Source organism: Globicephala melas, chromosome 7, assembly GCF_963455315.2.
Source record: "Globicephala melas chromosome 7, mGloMel1.2, whole genome shotgun sequence".
Taxonomy (NCBI): Eukaryota; Metazoa; Chordata; class Mammalia; order Artiodactyla; family Delphinidae; genus Globicephala; species Globicephala melas.
Window position 1 is genome coordinate 77,346,930 of NC_083320.1, and position 22,815 is coordinate 77,369,744.

Consider the following 22,815-nt stretch of genomic DNA (forward strand, 5'->3'; position numbering starts at 1 on the left):
CCCCACCACGACACAGATTTCTAATTTCAGTTCATCTTTCAATACCAGCTTAAGTATCACTCCTACAGGAAGTCATCCCTTAATACTGCAGCCCATGCTGATTACTCCTTTCTCCAAACTTCTACTGCATTCTTAGTATCCACCAACTTAGTCTTTTATTGATTTCTGTTTTCTTCCTCCTTAATTTTGTTACCAAAATCTTGGCTCCCTGTACACCGAGGCCAAAATGAGATATGGAAAGAGTTTTGGAGGAGAAAGGGTGGCTTTATTCTTTGCCAGGCAAAGAGGGGAACACTGCAGGCTAGCACCTCAAGAACTGTGCCCCCCTCCCTGGGGAATAGGTAGAGGTCTTATAGTCAGGGCTCCTGGTCAGGGGTATTCAATAAGGATCAAGGCAGTAACAGTCCTGCACTCTTCTTTCTTCTGCAGAGTTTCAAAAGGGTAGGGCTGCTGACAAGATTAGGGTGTGTTCAGGGTCTCAGGTGGTCAGTCTCCTAACCTTGATGGTCCCTTTAATCTTGCCTCAGGTGGATTCCTGGCTGCTCCTCCCTTGATTTGCAACTATTCAAATCTGCCCTTTGGAACTCAGGGAAGGTCATGGAGGCTGGAGTCTTGCCTACAAGAAATGAGGGACAAAAAGGCCTCTGTGCCTGGGAGCCCCATAGAGCCCCAATAAGTTTCAATTTCATCTTGCCAATTGGATCATAAAGTCATTGAGGAAAAGCATCTTGTCTTACATATTACAGCAACTTGCCAAGACCTCAGCATACACTAAGTGCTTAACAAATGTTTATTGCATTATGACTCGCTTCCTTGACTAAGACACACCATAATTCTTCTATCATTTAGGAAATAAAGGGGCTGTAATATTGTAATATAATAAGAAATGTATATTTGGTTATCCAGGCTCCTGGCCAGAGCTCCTACAACACATGTAATTTCCTAAGTGATAAGAATTAAAGGAGCACCTTTTGTTATAATACCTGGGTTTTGTCCCCAGTTCCTGAAATAGCTCCAGAGTGTTAAAGGTTAAAGGAGGGTCTTTTATTATTTATAACAAGCCCCCTTTCAACCACACAGAGTTTATGTTAATGAAATGATTAAAAAAAGCCCCTAAGAATGGGGGGTGCTGGGGCTTCCCTGGTGGCACAGTGGTTAAGAATCTGCCTGCCAATGCAGGGGACAAGGGTTCAAGCCTTGGTCCAAGAAGATCCCACATGCTGCAGAGAAACTAAGCCCATGCACCACAACTATTGAGCCTCGAGCCACAACTACTGAAGCCCGCGTGTCTAGAGCCTGTGCTCCGCAACAAGAGAAGCCACCACAATGAGAAGCCCGTGCACTGCAATGAAAAGTAGCCCCCACTCACCACAACTAGAGAAAGCCCATGCACAGCAACGAAGACCCAACACAGCCAAATAATTAATTAATTAAAAAGGAGGTGATCATTAAATTTTTTTTAATAAAAAATAAAAGAAAGAGACAGCACGCCCAAAGTGGAGTCACTTGTGCTAAGCCCATGTCACTAAACCAAGACATAATACCTAACCTAACTGCAGATTCAACCTCCCTCAGGAATGTAATCTTAACCAGCCTGGTCAGCACTTATGAGGCAATCCACCTCATAGACTTCTTTCATCCCCTAAAGGAAGATGACCTTGCCTGAAATAGTCCACTCTTTCTTCTTCCTCTTCTGCTTATAAAAGCCTTCCATTTGGTGTGGGTCCTCAGAACTTCTTTCTTTTTGCTACATAGGATTCTGCCTGATTCTTGAGTCATTGAATAAAGCCAATTAGATCTTCAGATTTACTCAGTTGAATTTTTTAACAGATTCAGTGGCAGTGGTGGGATCAAAGGAGACTTATGCCAGCTTTGGGAAAATGCAAAACACAGTCATGGTAGCCATGAACCATTTTGAGTTCTCTGTTTTTCTTGCTGTTTCTGAGGTCTGGGTGTTAAGTTCCTCTCAGTTCTGAGCTTAGCTCTCTGTGTATAGCTCCCAATCTAATTGGCTTTTCACAGCTCCCCATTTCTTGGAAACCCAAATCCTTGGTTCTGTCCCAGATTCCAAAGTGGGAACTACTGGTGGCAGCTGTAGTTCCCTATTTGTTTGGAATCAGCCCACAGTCCCCATCCTTTGGGGTGTGCTGGTTCAGTTCTTTTCTCAATCCCCAGATTCCACTTTGGAAACTATTGGTGATAACTGGCCAGAGTCAGACTGGGTCTGATTTAAAAACTGGACTGGGTCCAACTTAAAAACTGGACTGGGACCAGAACTAAACTGGGGTCAGACTAGGTTTGACTTGAGCTCAAGTGGGTCCAGTAAAGGCTATTGCTAATGGGAACATCAGAAGCCAAATAAAAAGGTGCAGAATTGGTGGGCATGGGTTGAGCATTTAAAAGCTGTTAGAGTGCTTGCCACCTAACTCTAAGACACCCCTATGTTAGGGTAAGTTGATTACAGAATGGGTTAAATTGACACTGGGTCACCTGCCAACCTCAAGAAAATTTCTGTGCAACAAGATACACTGTGAAACCATGCACAATTTCCAAACAATTGGCATATCCCTTTTAGTTATTAGTTTGGCTCCAGGTGGCCCAAAGGCTTAGCTAAAAGACATAGAATCTTCATATAGGATAGGATAGACTCCTTCCAGCATACTTGCTTATTTTATGTCTAAGAACTAGAGTCCTATAAGCCATAAATATCTATAAAACAGTACAATCTTACAGCCGAAAATTAAAAGAGCCTAGAATTAGGCAAGAACATTAATTTGTGTGCTGAGAACATAGCTTGGTAACTGTTACTTTGGGGGCCTCCAAAACTAGTGAGGCAGAAATGGGGGTTGCATCCCATTTGTGGTTGGAATGACAGGATAGAAGCATTGGTTAAGCTCCATTTGCACTTGAGGGTCCTATCAAACTGTTGCCAATCCCTCAAGGAAATAACCATGGCTATTCTGAGGACTGATTCAATTAGATAAGATTATTTAAGATATGGACTTGAAAGTAAAGTTTCTCAAATTAAGCAAGCAGAATGGGATACCTATTTTAATTGGTAGGCAGAAAACTCCAAAAGATTTCAGAATTCCAAAATAACTTCATTAAAAGATTCAATGCAGGAGGAACTTCAAGATGGCATAGGAGTAAGGTGCAGAATACACCTTTCTCCCCACAAATAGATCAAAAATAGATCTACATGTGGAACTACTCCTACAGAACACCTACTGAACGCTGGAAGAAGACCTCAGACTTCGCAAAAGGCAAGAAAATCCCCAAGTACCTGGCCGTGTGGCTGACAGAGTCTTGGTGCTCTGGCCACTGTCAGGCCTGGCCTCCGAGGTGGGAGAGCCGGGCTCAGAACACTGGGCCACCAGAGACCTTCCGACCCCACATTATATCAATCAGCGAGAGCTCTCCCAGAAATCTCCGTCTCAATGCTAAGACCCAGCTACACTCAATGACCAGCAAGCTCCAGTGCTGGACACCCCATGCCAAACAACTAGCAATACAGGAACACAACCCCACCCATTAGCAGAGAGGCTGCCTAAAATCATAATAAGTTCATAGACACCCCGAAACACACCACCGGATGTGGTCCTGCCCACCAGAAAGACAAGATTCAGACTCATCCACCAGAACACAGGCACCAGGACCCTCGACCAGGAAGCCTACACAACCCACTGAACCAACCCTAGCCACAGAGGGCAGACACCAAAAACAACGGGAACTACAAACCTGCAACCTGCGGAAAGGAGACCCCAAAGTAAGTCAAGCAAAATGAGAAGACAGAGAAATATGCAGCAGATGAAGGTAAAAATCCACCAGACCAAACAAATGAAGAGGAAATAGGCAGTCTACCTGAAAAAGAATTCAGAATAATGATAGTAATGATGATCCAAAATCTTGGAAATAGAATGGAGAAAATACAAGAAACGTTTAACAAGGACCTAGAAAAACTAAAGAGCAAACAAACAGTAATGAACAACACAAAAAAAGAAATTAAAAATTCTCTAGAAGGAATCAATAGCAAAACAGTGGAGGCAGAAGAACGGATAAGTGACCTGGAAGATAAAACAGGGGAAATAACTATCGCAGAGCAGAATAAAGAAAAAAGAATAAAAATAAATGAGGGCAGTCTCAGAGACCTCTGGAACAACATTAAACACACCAACATGCAAATTATAGGGGTCCCAGAAGAAGAGAAAAAGAAACAAACTGAGAAAATATTTGAAGAGATTATACTTCAAAACTTCCCTAACATGGGAAAGGAAATAGTCAAGTCCGGGAGGCTCAGAGAGTCCCATACAGGATAAATCCAAGGAGAAACATGGCAAGACACATATTAATCAACTTACCAAAAACTAAATACAAAGAAAAAGTATTAAAAGCAGCAAGGGAAAAGCAACAAATAACATACAAGGGAATCGTCATAAGGTTAACAGCTGATATTTCAGCAGAAACTCTGCAAGCCAGAAGGGAGTGGCAGGACATATTTAAAGTGATGAAAGGAAAAAACCTACACCAAGATTACTCTACCCAACAAGGATCTCATTCAGATTCGATGGAGAAATTAAAAACCTTACAGACAAGCAAAAGGTAACAGAATTGAGCACCAGCAAACCAGCTTTACAACAAATTCTAAAGGAACTTCTCTAGGTAGGAAACACAAGAGAAAGAAAAGATCTACAATAACAAACCCAAAACAATTAAGAAAATGGTAATAGGAACATACATATTGATAATTACCTTAAACGGAAATGGATTAAATGCTCCAACCAAAAGACACAGACTGGCTGAATGGATACAAAAACAGACCCATATATATGCTCTCTACAAGAGGCCCACCTCAGACCTAGGGACACATACACACTGAAAGTGAGGATATAGAAAGAGATATTCCTTGGAAACGGGAATCAAAAGAAAACTGGAGTAGCAATTCTCATATCAGACAAAATAGTCTTTAAAATAAAGACTATTATAAGAGACAGAGAAGGACACAACATAATGATCAACGAATCAATCAAAGAGAAGATAACAACTGTAAATATTTCTGCATCCAACATAGGAGCGCCCCAATACATAAGGCAAATGCTAACAGCCATGAAGGGGAAATTGACAATAACAAAATCATAGTAGGGGACTTTAACACCCCATTTTCACCAATGGACAGATCATCCAAAATGAAAATAAAAAAGGAAACACAAGCTTTACAGGACACATTAAGCAAGATAGACTTAAATGATATTTTTAGGACATTCTATCCAAAAAGGACTGACTACACTTTCTTCTCAAGTCCTCATGGAACATTCTCCAGGATAGATCGTATCTGGGGTCACAAATCAAGCCTTGGTAAATTTAAGAAAATTGAAATTGTATCAAGTATCTTTTCTGACCACAATGCTATGAGACTAGATATCAATTACAGGAAAAAAAAAACAGTAAAACAACACAAACACATGGAAACTAAACAATATGCTACTAAATAACCAAGAGATCACTGAAGAAATCAAAGAGGAAATCAAAAAATACCTAGAAACAAATGACAATAAAAACAAGATGATCCAAAACCTATGGGATGCAGCAAAAGCTGTTCTAAGAGGGAAGTTTATAGCAATACAATCCTACCTCAAGAAACAAGAAACATCTCAAATAAACAAGCTAACCTTAAACCTAAAGCAATTAGAGAAGAACAAAACTAACCCAAAGTTAGCAGAAGAAGTCATAAAGATCAGATCAGAAATAAATGGAAAAGAAATGAAGAAAACGATAGCAAAGACCAGTAAAACTAAAAGCTGGTTCTTTGAGAAGATAAACAAAATGGATAAACCATTAGCCAGACTCATCAAGAAAAAAAGGGAGAAGACTCAAATCAACAGAATTAGAAATGAAGAAGGAGAAGTAACAACTTACACCACAGAAATACAAAGGATCATGAGAGATTACTACAAGCAACTATATGCCAAAACAATGGACAACCTTTTAAGAAGAAATGGACAAATTCTTAGAAAAACAAAACCTTCCGACACTGAACCAGGAAGAAACAGAAAATATAAACAGACCAATCACAAGCACTGAAATTGAGACTGGGATTAAAAATCTTCCAACAAACAGAAGCCCAGGACCAGATAGCTTCACAGGCGAATACTATCAAACATTTAGAGAAGAGCTAACACCTATCCTTCTCAAACACTTCCAAAATATAGCAGAGGGAGGAACACTCCCAAACTCATTCTACGAGGCCACCATCACCCTAATACCGAAAACAGACAAAGATGTCACAAAAAAAAGAAAACTACAGGCCAATATCACTGATGAACATACATGCAAAAATTCTCAACAAAATACTAGCAAACAGAATCCAACAACACATTAAAAGGATCATACACCATGATCAAGTGGGGTTTATCCCAGGAATGCAAGGATTCTTCGATATACGCAAATCAATCAGTGTGATACACCATATTAACAAACTGAAGGATAAAAACCATATGATCATCTCAATAGATGCAGAAAAAGTTTTGACAAAATTCACTACACATTTATGATAAAAACCCTCCAGAAAGTAGGCATAGAGGGAACTTACCTCAACATAATAATGGCCATATATGACAAATCCACAGCCAACGTCGTTCTCAATGGTGAAAAGATGAAACTATTTCCACTAAGGTCAGGAACAAGACAAGGTTGCCCACTCTTATCACTATTATTCAATATAGTTTTGGAAGTTTTAGCCAGAGCAATCAGAGATGAAAAAGAAGTAAAAGAAATCCAAATCGGAAAAGAAGAAGTAAAACTGTCACTGTTTGAAGATGACATGATACTATACACAGAGAATCCTAAAGATGCTACCAGAAAACTACTGGAGCTAATCAATGAACTTGGTAAAGTAGCAGGATACAAAATTAATGCACAGAAATCTCTTGCATTCCTATACACCAGTGATGAAAAATCTGAAAGGGAAATTAAGGAAACACTCCTATTTACCACTGCAACAAAAAGAATAAAATACCTAGGAATAAACCTACCTAAGGAGACCAAAGACCTGTATGCAGAAAACTATAAGACTCTGAGAAAGAAATTGAAGATGAAAGAAACAAATGGAGAGATATACCATGTTCTTGGATTGGAAGAATCAACATTGTGAAAATGACTCTACTACCCAAAGCAATCTACAGATTCAGTGCAATCCCTGTCAGACTACCAATGGCATTTTTCACAGAACTAGAACAAAAAATTTCACAATTTGTATACAAACACAAAAGATCCCGAATAGCCAAAGCAATCTAGAGAAAGGAAAACGGAGATGGAGGAATTAGGCTCCCTGCCTTCAGACTATACTACAAAGCTACAGTAATCAAGACAGTATGGTATTGGCGCAAAAACAAATATAGATCGATGGAACAGGATAGAAAGACCAGAGAAATATCCACGCACATATCATCACGTTATCTTTGATAAAGGAGGCAAGAATATACAATGGAGAAAAGACAGACTCCTCAATAAATTATGCTGGAAAAACTGGACAGCTACATGTAAAAGAATGAAATTAGAACACTCCCTAACACCATACACAATAATAAACTCAAAATGGATTAAAGACGTAAATGTAAGGCCAGACACTATAAAACTCTTAGAGGAAAACATAGGCAGACCACTCTATGACATAAATCACAGCAAGATCCTTTTTGACCCACCTCCTAGGGAAATGGAAATAAAAACCAAAATAAACAAATGGGACCTAAGGAAACTTCAAAGCTTTTGCACAGCAAAGGAAACCATAAACAAGATGAAAAGACAACCCTCAGAATGGGAGAAAATATTTGCAAACAAAGCAACTGACAAAGGATTAATCTCCAAAATTTATAAGTAGCTCATGTAGCTCAATATCAAAAAAACAAACAACCCAATCCAAAAACGCACAGAAGACCTAAATAGACATTTCTCCACAGAAGATATATAGATTGCCAACAAACACATGAAAGGATGCTCAACATCACTAATCATTAGAGAAATGCAAATCAGAACTACCTTGAGGTATCACCTCACACCGGTCAGAATGGCCATCATCAAGAAATCTACAAATAGGGCTTCCCTGGTGGCACAGTGGTTGAGGGTCCGCCTGCCGATGCAGGGAACGTGGGTTCGTGCCCCAGTCCGGGAGGATCCTGCATGCCGCGGAACGCCTGGGCCCATGAGCCATGGCCACTGAGCCTGCGCGTGCGGAGCCTGTGCTCCGCAACGGAAGAAGCCGCAGCGGTGAGAGGCCCGCGTACCGAAAAAAAAAAAATTCTACAAACAGTAAATGCTGGGGCTTCCCTGGTGGCGCAGTGGTTGAGAGTACGCCTGCCGATGCAGGGGACACGGGTTTGTGCCCTGGTCCGGGAAGATCCCACATGCCACGGAGCGGCTAGGACCGTGAGCATGGCCGCTGAGCCTGTGCGTCCGGAGCCTGTGCTCTGCAACGGGAGAGGCCACAACAGTGAGAGGCCTGCATACTGCAAAAAAATAAATAAATAAAAGTAAATGCTGGAGAGGGTGTGGAGAAGAGGGAATCCTCTTTCACTGTTGGTGGGAATGTACATTGATACAGCCACTATGGAGAACAGTATGGAGGCTCCTTAAAATAAAAATAATACTACGATATGACCCAGCAATCCCACTACTGGGCATATACCCTGAGAAAACCATAATTCAAAGAGTCATGTACCACAATGTTCATTGCAGCACCATTTACAGTAGCCAGGACATGGAAGCCACCTAAGTTTCCATTGACATATGAATGGATAAAGAATATGTGGCACATATATATGATGAAATATTACTCAGCCATAAAAAGAAACAAAATTGAGTTATTTATAGTGAGGTGGATGGACCTAGATACTGTCATACAGAGTGAAGTAAGTCAGAAAGAGAAAAACAAATACCATATGCTAACACATGTATATGGAATCTAAAAAAAAAAAGGTTCTGAAGAACATAGGGGCAGGACAGGAATAAAGACACCGATATAGAGAATGAAATTGAGGACACAGGGAGGGGGAAGGGTAAGCTGGGATGAAGTGACAGAGTGGCAGTGCCATATATACAGTACCAAATGTAAAATAGATAGCTAGTGGGAAGCAGCTGCATAGCACAGGGAGATCAGCTTGGTGGTTTGTGACCACCTAGAGGGGTGGGATAGGGAGGGTGGGAGGGAGACACAAGAGGGAGGGGATATGGTGATTTATGTGTAGTATGGCTGATTCACTTTGTTATACAGCAGAAACTAACACAACATTTTAAAGCAATTATACTCTGATAAGGATGTTAAAAAAAAAAAAGATTCATTGCAAAAGCTAATGAAAAATTAGATACAAGAGGTACCTAAAAAAGTGAGACTGACATAACTCCTTCTGCTTCCCTATGTCCTCCTTTGAGTATTCATTCTAGTTACCTCCTGTCTGAATTGCCTTTGCACGAGCATAAACAAAGTCCACCAAGTTAATGACCTTACAGACATCTCCATATGTGCACTCAAAGTAGGGCCCCCATATGAGTTCCTCCCAAATTTGATGGGACCCTGTGGGATTTTATGGTAAACTGCAATGTTATTCTCCTAAACAGGCAAGGGAAAACTAAAATTAAAATTAAAGGGAAACCTTGACAATTTCTGGTAGATACCAGAGCTGCAGATGTGAACCCAGGAAAACTGGCAGAAGCTGACTAAGGGTGAGAATTCTTACCATAGTCAGCTCTCTTAAATGTGTATGTAGTACCACTATAGAAAGAGGAAAATGAAATATCTTCTGCATCCATCCTCTTTGGGGATGTCTCTTGAGTCCAAGGAGTTGTTCAGTACTGCTAGGAATACTTACTGTCTGCCCCAGCTGAAACCTGACAAGATATTTTAAAGGGGTTTTTTTGGTTTGTTTTTTTTTTAAGTAGCTCAGTGGTCAGAAGTTGGTCAGAAATTGGAAACTGATATTCACAGCCTGATAGGAATTTCTTTCTGTCCTCCTCCCTTTAGCTAAAATGAAACTACATACCCAGAGAAAAAGAAAAACCTTCTAAAGCCTTTATGAACGGATTTACTAAAACATTCCAAAGGCCAACAGTTTCTAAATCCAGAATATAGAAATCTTTTGATTTCCATCTTAGTTAGAACTCTTTTCCCTAATGTAAAAAAGCAAATTAAGGATAGTGTTGTTGGATGGGTGGATCAACCTACAATGTCATTTAGACCGCAACCCAATTTTTTGAGGAATTGAGAGCAACTGTCTTATCTTACAAATCTTTGCAAAACTAGAAATGCAACTCTAGAGGCAGTTCAAAGTTCACCGATTCCTTTTTACCAACTCGAAAACCTTCCCTAGTTATCTCAAAAGGCTTGTGAGTATTGTAAAAATTCTGGCCTTAGGAAACCAAAGTCTTTCTAGCAGAAACTTGCATTCTTAGCGTGTGTCTGAGACGTAAATATTCTACAAATTTCAAGGGATAACTCTTATCAGAAGAAAACTGAAAGCGGGAAAGGTCATTTGAAACCTAGGGTATTGAAGAATCTTTTAAAGGTTCTCTCTCAACAGGTAAACTTAATTTATTCGTTCTACCAGAAAGACAATTTAGATCAAACTTCTCTTAAAGCTAATGAGTTTTATGCCTGATTCATGGCAGTAATTTAAAAACAGAACCCATAACATCTCTTTACATCTGTATGTTTATTTGTATATATATTATATACGTGTGTGTGTGTGTGGTGTGTAGATATGTGGTATTTAACTCCACATGTTATTGCCAAAATTAACTTGTAAAAGAGCTATTTGTCTTTTAAAAAACTAAGCACTTGTACAAATTAACTATGCCAAAAACTCTCAGAAATATAGAAACAACCCAAATGTTTTTTCCAGTTCACATGATTTAAAATAATCTTTAGTAAATAGAAGCTAGTTTAAGTTTGTTGGTTTAATTAAAACAGGTTGTCTGCATTCTACCTAGGTTTACTAAAAGCCCAGTAAGTTCAAATTGTCTCTATTATAAAATTTGTAAGAAAAATAGCTTGAAATGATGGCTTACTCTGTCTAATGTCACATGAAGTTTTTGTGGGTAGTTTAACATAATTGTTAAGAATAAGTCAGCTATATATAAGTAGAATAAGAGGTTTTTAGGTGAACTTTTCAAATAGTTTCCCCAAATCTTTTTGGCAACCTGAAACCTTAAAATTTTCCTTAAATTAAATGATAGATAGTAATTAAATATCTAGATGATTTAGAAATAAGATAAAATACTGAAACATTAATTACTGAACATAGGTTTATCCATTTGGGGGTTAATTTTACAGAGAAACTAAATATATTTGGGTCTGGTAGTAAACATATTTTGTGCCACACTGAGAAATTTACTGTGAGCTGATGTAGAGAACAGACCTGTGGACACAGTGGGGAAGGGGAGGGTGGGATGAACTGGGAGATTAGGTTTGACATAAATACACTACCATGCGTAAAATAGATAGCTTATGGGAACCTGCTGTATAGCACAGGGAGATCAGCTCTGTGCTCTGTGATGGCCTAGTTGGGTGGGATGGGGGTGTGGGGAGGGAGGGGATGTGTGTATGCATATGGATGATTCGCTTCACTGTGTGGCAGAAATTAACACAACATTGTAAAGTAATTATACTCCAATGAAAAAAAAATTACTATGAGAACACATATGTTCCTAAAAAATATATTTTCTGCTCTTTATAAGAGATTGTGAAAGATTCCTTACTTTTTAAAATAATCTGCCTAGGGACTTCCCTTGCAGTCCAGTGGTTAAGACTCCACACTTCCAATGCAGGGGGTGTGGGTTTGATCCCTGGTCAGGGAACTAAGATCCCACATGCCACATGGCACAGCCAATAAATAAATAAATAAATAAATAAAATAATCTGCCTAGAAAACAAAGATTTTGTGTTTTGTCAAAAATAATTTTCTGTGTTGTCTTAAATTTGTTTGTTTATTTATTTATTTATTTATTTTTGGCTGCATTGGGTCTTCATTGCTGTGCGCGGGCTTTCTCTAGTTGCAGTGAGCAGGGCTACTCTTCATTGCAGTGCGTGGGCTTCTCATTACAGTGGTTTCTCTTGTTGTGAAGCACGGGCTCTAGGTGCACAGTCTTCAGTAGTTGTGCCATGCAGGCTCATTAGTTGTGTCTCGCGGGCTCTAGAGCGCAGGCTCAGTAGTTGTGGCACATGGGCTTAGTTGTTCTGCGGCATGTGGGATCTTCCCAGACCAGGGCTCAAACCTGTGTCCCCCTGCATTGGCAGGCGGATTCTTAACCACTGTGCCACCAGGGAAGACCTCCGTGTTGTCTTTACCAGGTGTTTGATTACTTAAGGAAGCTGAATCTTCTCTATTAAAAAAGCTAAGTTTTTTTTTTAACAATTATTTAACTTTCTGCATTTACCTGCAAAGTTTTTGTCACTATGGTTAAATGGATAATTAAGTATTATTTCACAATGACCTATGATCCTGTTTGACCAAGGGCTTTAAAACCATTTTGATATTTTTGACACATTTCCCAAAAATCAAACTCTAAATGAATTTGGCCTTGAACTAACTTTGGGATTTTCCAGAGGGCCCCTGGAATATCTCAAAAGATTTGTTATCTCTTATAAAAAGGGAGATGTTAAACTCATTAGGCTTACTTGACTGTTAAATTACATGGAAAGCGTTGTCAAATAAGGAGTAATGCTAAGCCTTCTTTATGTTGTATTTATATTGGTATATGTTGTATGTGTTCCAGAAATTATATGAAATTCCTGTAAATCTGATATGTCCTGGTATATTGTTATCAGTCATAATTCCAGTTATTAGCTTAAAATGTTACAGAAATAACCAGATTTCCTTGTCCATTCCATTATAATGAACTCGCATCAGGTCTTTAACAATGGGCATCTTTAAGTCTTATGTTATTTACAGAGAGTTACTCTTTTACTCTGATGCTTTGCAAAAGTGTTTCTGCAAAATTATGTCATCTTCAAGGAGATTCATGGGAAGTCTTTACAAGTACAGGTTTCTGATAACTTTAAGATCACAAAACTGAACAGGGTAAGAATTTCAACTACAAAGCTACATTAATCAAAACAGTATGATACTGGCACAAAAACAGAAATACAGATCAGAGGAACAGTATAGAAAGCCCAGAGATAAACCCATGCATCTATGGTCAATTAATCTATGACAGAGGAGGCAAGAATATACAATGGAGAAAAGACAGTCTCTTCAATAAGTGGTACTAGAAAAATGGACAGCTACATGTAAAAAAATGAAATTAGAACATTCTCTAACACCATACACAAAAATAAACTCAAAATCGATCAAAGACCTAAATGTAAGGCTGGACTCTATAAAATTCTTAGAGGAAAACATAGGCAGAACACTCTTTGACATAAATCGCAGCAGTATCTTTTTGGATCCACCTCCTAGAGTAATGAAAATAAAACAAAAAGTAAACAAATGGGACCTAATTAAACTTAAAAGCTTCTGCACAGCAAAGAAAACCATAAAACAAAAAGACAGTCTACAGAATGGAAGAAAATATTTGCAAAATGAAGGGGCCGACAGGGATTAATCAAAATATATGAACAGCTCATGCAGCTCTATGTCAAAAAAACAAGCAACCCAATCCAAAAATGGGCAGAAGATCTAGACATTTCTCCAGAGAAGACATACAGATGGCCAAAAAGCACATGAAAAGATGCTCAACATGACTAATTATCACAAAAATGCAAATCAAAACTACAATGAGGTATCATCTCACACAGGTCAGAATGGCCATCATCAAAAAGTCCACAAACAATAAATGCTGGAGAGGGTATAGAGAAAAGGGAACCCTCCTACACTGTTGGTGGGAATGTAAATTGGTGCAACCACTATGGAGAACAGTATGGAGGTTCCTTAAAAAACTAAAAATAGAGCTACCATATGATCTAGCAGTCCCACTCCTGACATGATATGAGGTGCATAATCTAAAAAGATACATGCACCTCAATGTTCACTGCAGTACTATTTACAGTAGCCAAGACATGGGAGCAACCCAAATGTCCTTCGACAGAGGAATGGATAAAGAAGATGTGGTACATATATACAATGGAACATTACTCAGTCATAAAAAAGAATGAAATAATGCCATTTGCAGCAACATGGATGGACCTATAGATTATCATACTAAGTGAAATAATTCAGACAGAGAAAGACAAATATCATATGATATCTCTCATATGTGGAATCTAATTTTTAGAAATGCTACAAATGAACTTGTTTGCAAAACAGAAACAGGCTTGCAGATATCAAAAACAAACCTATGGTTACCAAAGGGGAAACATGGAAGGGAGGGATAAATCAGGAGATTGGGATGAACATACACACACTATTATATATAAGATAGGTAACCAATAAGGATCTACTGTATAGCACAGGGAACTCTACTCAGTATTCTGTGATAACCTATATGAGAAAAGAATCTAAAAAAGGAATGAATATATATATATGTGTGTGTGTGTGTGTGTATAACTGAATTACTTTGCTGTACACCTGAAACTAATGCAAGATTTTAAATCAACTATACTCCAATAAAATTAAAAAAAAACCCAACTAATGGAAAAACTGGATTCAAGCAAAACAAGTATTAATTATATGGGACTAAATGAACTGAAGAGGATGACTATATTTTTTATGACTTTTTGTTTGAAAAATTGCTAGTTTCTTAATGTTTTGTTTTTCCAGATTTAAGGAAATCTTTTATCTTAAGCTATCTATGACATGCAGCACTTTGGTAAAGTATACATTTGTAAACAAAGATGAAAGATTTACTTTTTCTCCCTACCTGATCCCTCCAGAATTTGGAGACTCTTAAATATTCTTTTCATGGCAATACATGAAAAGTTATTTGCATAAGTTATTAGTTATTTGCATAATTTAATAAGAATCTGTTCTCCTTAGGACACAATTAAAAACTTTGGCCATATTCCCAAGACTTTGACTGGAATGTCATATTTGAAAGAGATGTGCATAGACTCAGATATGACAGTTTTAAGAACTAAGGTTGGTTTTACAGAGCTAATAAAACCCCTTGGAAAACTGACCTGGTACCTTGCTTACAAGGTTGCAGGGAAGCAGTCTTAAAGTTTATATGGTTAATCACTGTTTTTGCTGCACTTTCATAAATAATCAGGCCAAGTATAATACAAATAAATTAGTTTTACTGTGATTATCCTTGGAAAAAAGAAATGGGGATAATTGTAGAAGAAAAATTATGTTTGCACCTTTGTAGATATTAAATTCTAATTCTATTTTGAAGTTTTGTTATATACCTGTAGATTGGACTGGATCCCGAATTCTTTCAGTTTCCTCAAATATCTGGCTATGACTCTCCAAACTAACATTTCCAATTTTCTCCCACCTTTTCTCTTGGGATCACTAAGAACAGAGTCTGCCCTTGCAAGGGACTATACCAAGTTCTCCTTACTACCCAGATGGCAGCTAAACTTCAGGGACTTGAACCTTGGAAAAAGGCTCCACCTGACATCTGGCCCTAAGCAAATGTTGGAGACCTCTAAATCAAATTGACTAGGAAGAGTAGTCAACATCGAGGTAGACTGCTTCCTCCCAAGACACTGAATCAAGACTTCATACTGGGGCATCCCTAGTGACGCAGTGGTTAAGAATCCACCTGCCGGGCTTCCCTTGTGGCGCAGTGGTTAAGGATCTGCCTGCCAATGCAGGGGACACAGGTTCGAGCCCTGATCCAGGAAGATCCCACATGCCGCGGAGCAACTAAGCCCATGCACCATAACTACTGAACCTGTGCTCTAGAGCCCGCGAGCCACAACTACTAAGCCCGCATGCCACAACTACTGAAGCCCACATGCCTGGAGCCCATGCTCCGCAACAAGAGAAGCCACCATAATGAGAAGCCCGTGAACTGCAACGAAGAGTAGCCCCCGCTCGCCAAAACTGGAGAAAGCCCGCGTGCAGCAATGAAGACCCAACGCAGCCAAAAATAAATAATAAATAAAAAGAATCTGCCTGCTAGTGCAGGGAACATGGGTTTGAGCCCTGGTCTGGGAAGATCCCATGTGCCATGGAGCAACTAAGCCTGTTGCCACAACTACTGAGCCTGCACTCTAGAGCCCACGAGCCACAATTACTGAAGCCCACGTGATAGAGCCCGTGCTCCACAACAAGAGAAGCCACTGCAGTGAGAAGCCCTCGCACCACAATGAAGAGTAGCCCTGCTCGCCTCAACTAGAGAAAGCCCGCGCACAGCAACAAAGACCCAACACAGCCAAAAATAAAAAAATAATAATAAAAATAAATTAATTATGAAAAAAATTTTTTTAAGTTAGTTACAATATAGCTTTGTTAAAGGGGCTTCTTGCTGAGGGCAGTTTCCTGTAAAGAGCTGCTTACAGGTAGTGGAAAAGAGTTCACTGCAAACAGGTAAAACCTGTGTTTGAATCCTGACTCTACTTACTAGCTTTGTGAACGGGCAATTGAATAACCACCCTGCCCCCCTAGGTTTTTTTTTTTTTTTTTAACCCCCTAGGTTTTTAATGCATCAAATGGAGAAGGTATAGCAGTCACTTTATAGGGACTGAATGAGACAATAAATGTAGTGCTTAGTACAGTGCAAGGTACACATGTTCAAAAAATGTTAGTTGCTATTGATCGCACTCCAACTATGACATATCCTTGTCCATAATAAAATTATTTGTATCATGGCCTTTATTGTATCATTTACACTTTACTCTCCATGGTAGAATTTTGAAGACTCCTTAGTTCCTTAATAAGCATTGGACAGCATAAGTGGTATTTTTTCAGTTCATCTTAGCCAGGTAACTTCAAAGAGATGAACAATCTCATCCATTTTCCTTTCTCTTTCTTATGAGCTTTATACTATTTTAAATTTTAATCACATTCATTATCAAGTCACTTTTTCAGAATGGCCTTCCCTTTTATCATTCTTAAGTCTTTTGGCTCCAGGAAGGCAAAGTCATGATTTTCTTATTGCCACTTATCTCCAGCACTTAGTATTGTGCCAGGCACATAGTGTATGTATTTTTCAAATGAAAAATATAGATGTATCATTCTTTCCTGATTACATAAATAGCCATCTTCTCGTACAAGTCCCATATTGAATTTTTTATTTGGAAGTTATGTTTTTTTGGTTTTTGATTTTGGGTTTCTAGGAAGTCTAGTTTGTGCTTTACTTGAAAACTTAAGAGTTCTAATCATTGCTTTGTTCAAGTTGTTCTCTATCTCATCTATCTATTTCTTTAGAGACCTATTCAGATTGTTCCCTTTGTTTATCTCTTTTTACTATTAAGCCTGCTTAGATGTGCTGCAATTTTTCTTCATCTGCCCATTGGGACTTTGGGAACTTTGGTGTGGCTGACACCTTAAGTGAGGATGGTCGCAAGAGGTGGAAGGTCCTGTGGGCTGGCACTGTATTCACAAGAAGGTTGTCAGTCCTCTTTCAAGGCATCAGAATGAAACTACTCTGCCATTCTCTCTCCCACCTCAAGGTAGAGAGGATGATCCCACCCACCGTTCAGTTCCTCTTCCATTTCCTGGACCATGACCAGTTGACCCTCCCCTGGAAAGTCAAAGATCCTTAAGGCCAGCTCTCTCCAGGATACCAACAGGGAGCATGCTGTGCTGATCTCAAGGCTCTCATTGGACCCAGAGGGAAGAAAGCCCTGTAACAATCTCTAGTGGGCACCTTCTGGACCCTGATAGCTGCTAGGCTCAGGGTAATTGGAGAAGACAGAGTTAGAGGTCAACTCCAATTTCACAGAGTGACATTTTTTGATCTCTTAACCAAATTCTGAATATTAACCATATTTTGCAGCTTATTATGACTGCAAACCTCTCCAAAATTAATTATTCTCACTTATTTAGTTATCTTGAGAACAAGGGAAAAGAAAACTGTATAAGCTGGAAAAAAGAGCATAAGAGAGAAACCTTGTAAATTGCCTTTTTATTTTCTCTCACTAGACACAAATTACTGCATCTTGGCCAGCTGGCTGTCGATGCTCTTGAGGACAGGAGCTTCTCTTCAGAGTCTAAGTATTTAGCACGTGTATGATGCAATTGGTCATATTTATGCAGTTGACCAGTAGTTTTCAAAATTCGTTTTTAGCCTAAAAGTCTTTTGTTCAAACAAAACTTAGTGGGAAATCTCAGTTAGTAAAAGAGAAGAACTACTCTGGCTGAAATGAGCATAAAGTACCCAGAAAACTCCTGTTTGGGTGTCTCTGGGCACTGAGAGGGCTTCCCAGAAACCCTTTTATTCTGGGGGTCACAACACTGCAGTAGACAAATAAGGCTCTTAAATGATTGTCATACTTATTTCAGCTACAATTACTTTCAATATCAAACCCATCAGCTGAACCACTGGATTCAATGAACTCATCAGTATTTAGATGGATAAGTAAATGAATGGGTCATTACTTTTATGAGCAGTTTAATCTAGTCATTAAATCAAAATGATTAAAAGCCAGAAGATTGAATGTAAAGCTGGGCAACAATTTCAAAAGAAATTTAATCAATTATTATATATTTAATGTATAATTTTTAAAGAAATTTAATCAATTATTAGAACTTAACTAACCAGAATCCTTAACAAACTGAATTTTTCCCACATTTATTCATTAGTAAAGATGTAGATGGTAAGGAGATGCTAAAATCAGTCAAAATCAGTATTTATGTGTTATGCTGTCTATCCAACACAGCTCTTAGCACTATGAAGGATACAAAGATGTATAAAACATGGCTCTTAGAGTTAAGCTTTATACATATATAAGCTTTTACAATTTACCTGGGAAGACAAAACCCACATATATGGAATTATCTGGAAAGAACTGTGTTAAATTCTATGTAATTAACTTTTTCAAGTAGGTAATTTAATTATTTTAGGGCTATTCTTTGTAATCCAAGCACCATTAAGTAAATAGATTTTCAATGTAAGTTCTTAGAATATAGTCCGGAGTCAGTTAAGATTGAGTTCAGTATATTATGGTTTTTTTAGTAATATAACTGTACCACAAAGCATAATAGAGTAATAGGCTTGGGTCATTATTTAATCCACAAACATCAAAGTTCACATCAGTTAAGAATTTTAGGCAAAAGTGATAGAGCAAAGCCAAATCATAGGCACCACACCTAGAAGGTTTTACAATCAACTCTTATCAAACCTTCAAAGAAAGAATAATTCCTACTGTAAACAAATTCATGGCATTAAAAAAAGGAGGTGTTCCTGAACTAATTTTATGAGACTAGAATGATACTGATACCAAAATGACTCCTGGACAAAATAATTTTAGGCAAACCTCACTTACGAAATGAGGTGTTAATATACCAAGTTAAATATTGTAGTATTTAACTAATCTTGCAATATCATGATCAAGTAGAGATTACCCCCAGGAATATAAGATAGCTCATCCTTAGAAATTCTATCAATGGATTCTAGGTAAAGATGATGGATTAAACAAATGCATTTACTTTTATTATCTCTCAATATCCCAGTAAAATGAGAGTAAAGAGGTTTTTTGATTTGTTTGCTTACTTATTCGGTTTTTCTTTCTTTTTTTAAAAGTGTAATTACTCAGATAAGAACTGAAAGGGAGATACAACAATAAAATTATGGAAATTGGGAAGCAGATAGACAAGCAGTAACTAACTTAGCATACTGGAGAAAGGTGAGCTTTAAGCAAACAGGAGAAAGCTGTGAGGCAACTAGATGTATATAATAGAACTGCCAAAAGACTTCAAATCTGGGGCATCAGCAACCTCTGAAGATAGGCTGAAAGTGAAACTGAGAACCAAAAGATTATTTACGAATCCATTTAAGAAGAACCCTCCTCATATGGCACATATACACAATGGAATATTACTCAGCCAGGAAAAGGAACAATATTGAGTTATTTGTAGTGAGGTGGATGGACCTACAGTCTGTCATACAGAGTGAAGTAAGTCAGAAGGAGAAATACAAAGTGCTAATGCATATATATGGAATCTAAAAAAATGGTACTGATAAACCTAGTGGCAAGGCAAGAATATAGATGCAGACATAGAGAACAGACTTGAGGACACAGTGGTGGAAGGGGAAGCTGGGACGAAGTGAGAGACTAGCGTTGACATATATACACTACCAAATGTAAAATAGATAGCTAGTGGGAAGCTGCTGCATAGCACAGGGAGATCAGCTCAGTGCTTTTTGATGACCTAGAGGGGTGGGATAGGGAGGCTTGGGGGAAAGCTCAAGAGGGAGGGGATATTGGGATATATGTATACATATAACTAATTCACTTTGTTGTACAGCAGAAACTAACACAACATTGTTAAGCAATTATACTCCAATAAAGACGTAAAAAAAAATAAAAAGAAGAACCCTCTTCAATCACACAACAAGATTACTTCCCGACTTCCCACCAAACTGGGCAGGAGACTGAAAGCTTACTCTCTCTAGAGAGAAAAGATGGTTTCTGGGCTGAGGAACACTGGACAGAGTGAGAGCGGGGTTATAGTAAGGGAAAAAAGATGATTAACTAAAGGTTTATATACTCAATGTTGAGATTCCTAGCCCTTTTTTTTCTCATTTGGGCCTAGAATGTTAGTGGACAAGCCTTTATTCTTCAGGTAGGAGACGGAAGCATCCTTTTCTGCAGAATTTGACTAGCCCCAAGAGGAAAGACCTGAAAATATTGATTTTGGCATTCCTTAATGAAATCTGATGACTGTAGAATGAACCAACATTTGACAAGACACACACACACTCTCAGAGCTTCTAGGCAGCCATTTTTAAATATACAATTCCATGGTTTTTAGTATATTCACAGCTTTATGCCACCACAACCACTGTTTGCAGAACATTTTCTTCACCCCAGGAGGAAGCCCTGTACTCATTAGCAGTCACTCCCCATTGTCCCTCCCCCAAACTGGCAACCACTAATCTACTCTTTGTCTTTATGAATTTGCCTGTTCTAGGCATTTCAAATGAATGGAATCATACAAATTTTAAAAATTCTTTCACTTAGCATACTGTTTTCAAAGTTCATCCAGTATTTCTTTCATTTTTATGGCTGAATAATATTCCATTGTATGGGTATACCACATTTACTTACCCATTCATCAGTTGATGAAGATTTGGGTTGTTTGGCTATTGTGAATAATGCATTATTATGAATAATGGTATGAACATTTGTGTACAAGTTTTTTTGTGGGCATATGTTTTCAATTACCTTGAGTATATATTCAAGAGAGTGGGACCCAGGTAAAATACAAAGTCTCAGGATTCAGAGGGGCTTTGGAGTTTTCCATGTCCACACTAGAATCCAGAAAATACTGGAACAAAATCTTCAAAGTTCTGAGAAAAAAAGTTTTTCAGTCTTCAGTCAGGTTATTGGTTGGTGTGAGAGTAGCATGTAGACATTTTTAGACAAGCATGTTTTAAAATATAAATTACCTCCCAAGCACCCTTTCTCAAGAAGTTAGTGGAAAACGTGCTCTACCAAACTGAGGGGATAAAACAAGAAAAGTGAAGATGGGAAAAGGAAATAGGATATCCAACCAAAAGGACAAGCCAGGGGAATCCCCATACTGAGGATGAAGAGAGATTCCAAGATGACACCTGTGTCCCAGGCAAAGAGAACACCCAGCAGAGACTGGGGCAAGTCCAAAGGCTCCAGGAGACATCTCTTCAAGAAAACAGAATATCTGCCATATCAGAATATATTGATAAGAAACTGAGGTTAAATTAGTGACAAATATATAGAAACTAAGCAAATAAAATAAGGTAATTATGAGCTCTGGGGAATAAATACCAGTTTCTCTGGTGGAACTCTAACTGATACAGATTTTGGTAACTATAATCCTTGTAGAGGAACAGAATCATAAGAATGAATTGCCTAAATTGGTTCAGAGTTTTCTGGAATTGGGTCTCTAATTTGATTCGATTTAAAATATTAAAGGGTATCCAGTAGTAAAGAGGGCATTCGTAGTCCACAGGGTGAAATGTCAATAAAGATATGCAAAATATCACCATTGACTACTCCTAAGCAAATACCTATAAAAGTTGAGGTTCTAGGTGACTATGTACTTGATAACTTAGAACATTTTAGTCAAACTAAGGAGTATAATGAGATTCACTGGTTGCTTCTAACTGCACTAGAGAAAATGGGCAAAGAAAAGTGTGAGCTCAGGGCTTCAAAATCCCAGCTCCAGCTCTGCTTAAATGACCTGAAAATCTCTATATCTGATCTGCAAACAAAACAAAACAAAATACCTTATTTCCTTTGCTGCAAGACTTAGATTTCTGAAAACTAAACCCAGAGTTTCATCCTGAAAATGGCGGAATTACAGTGCAAATTGAATTCTCAGTCTCACCACGTATCTTCTGTTAAAGTGAAGGCATTGATTGCTAAGGAATGGGGGTCCTGACAATTACAATGAGGACGTTTGGAAACATCCCAATGAAGCTGAGGACACAGAACTTTTTCTTTTAATTTTTAAATTTAGTTTTATTTTTTTATACAGCAGGTCCTTATTAGTCATCAATTTTATGCACATCAGTTTATACATGTCAATCCCAATCGCCCAGTTCATCAAACCACCACCCCCAAACCCTTACCGCTTTCCCCCCTTGGTGTCCATACATTTGTTCTCTACATCTGTGTCTCAATTTTTGCTCTGCAAACGGGTTCATCTGTACCATTTTTCTAGGTTCCACATATATGAGCTAACATACGATATTTGTTTTTCTCTTTATGACTTACTTCACTCTGCATGACAGTCTCTA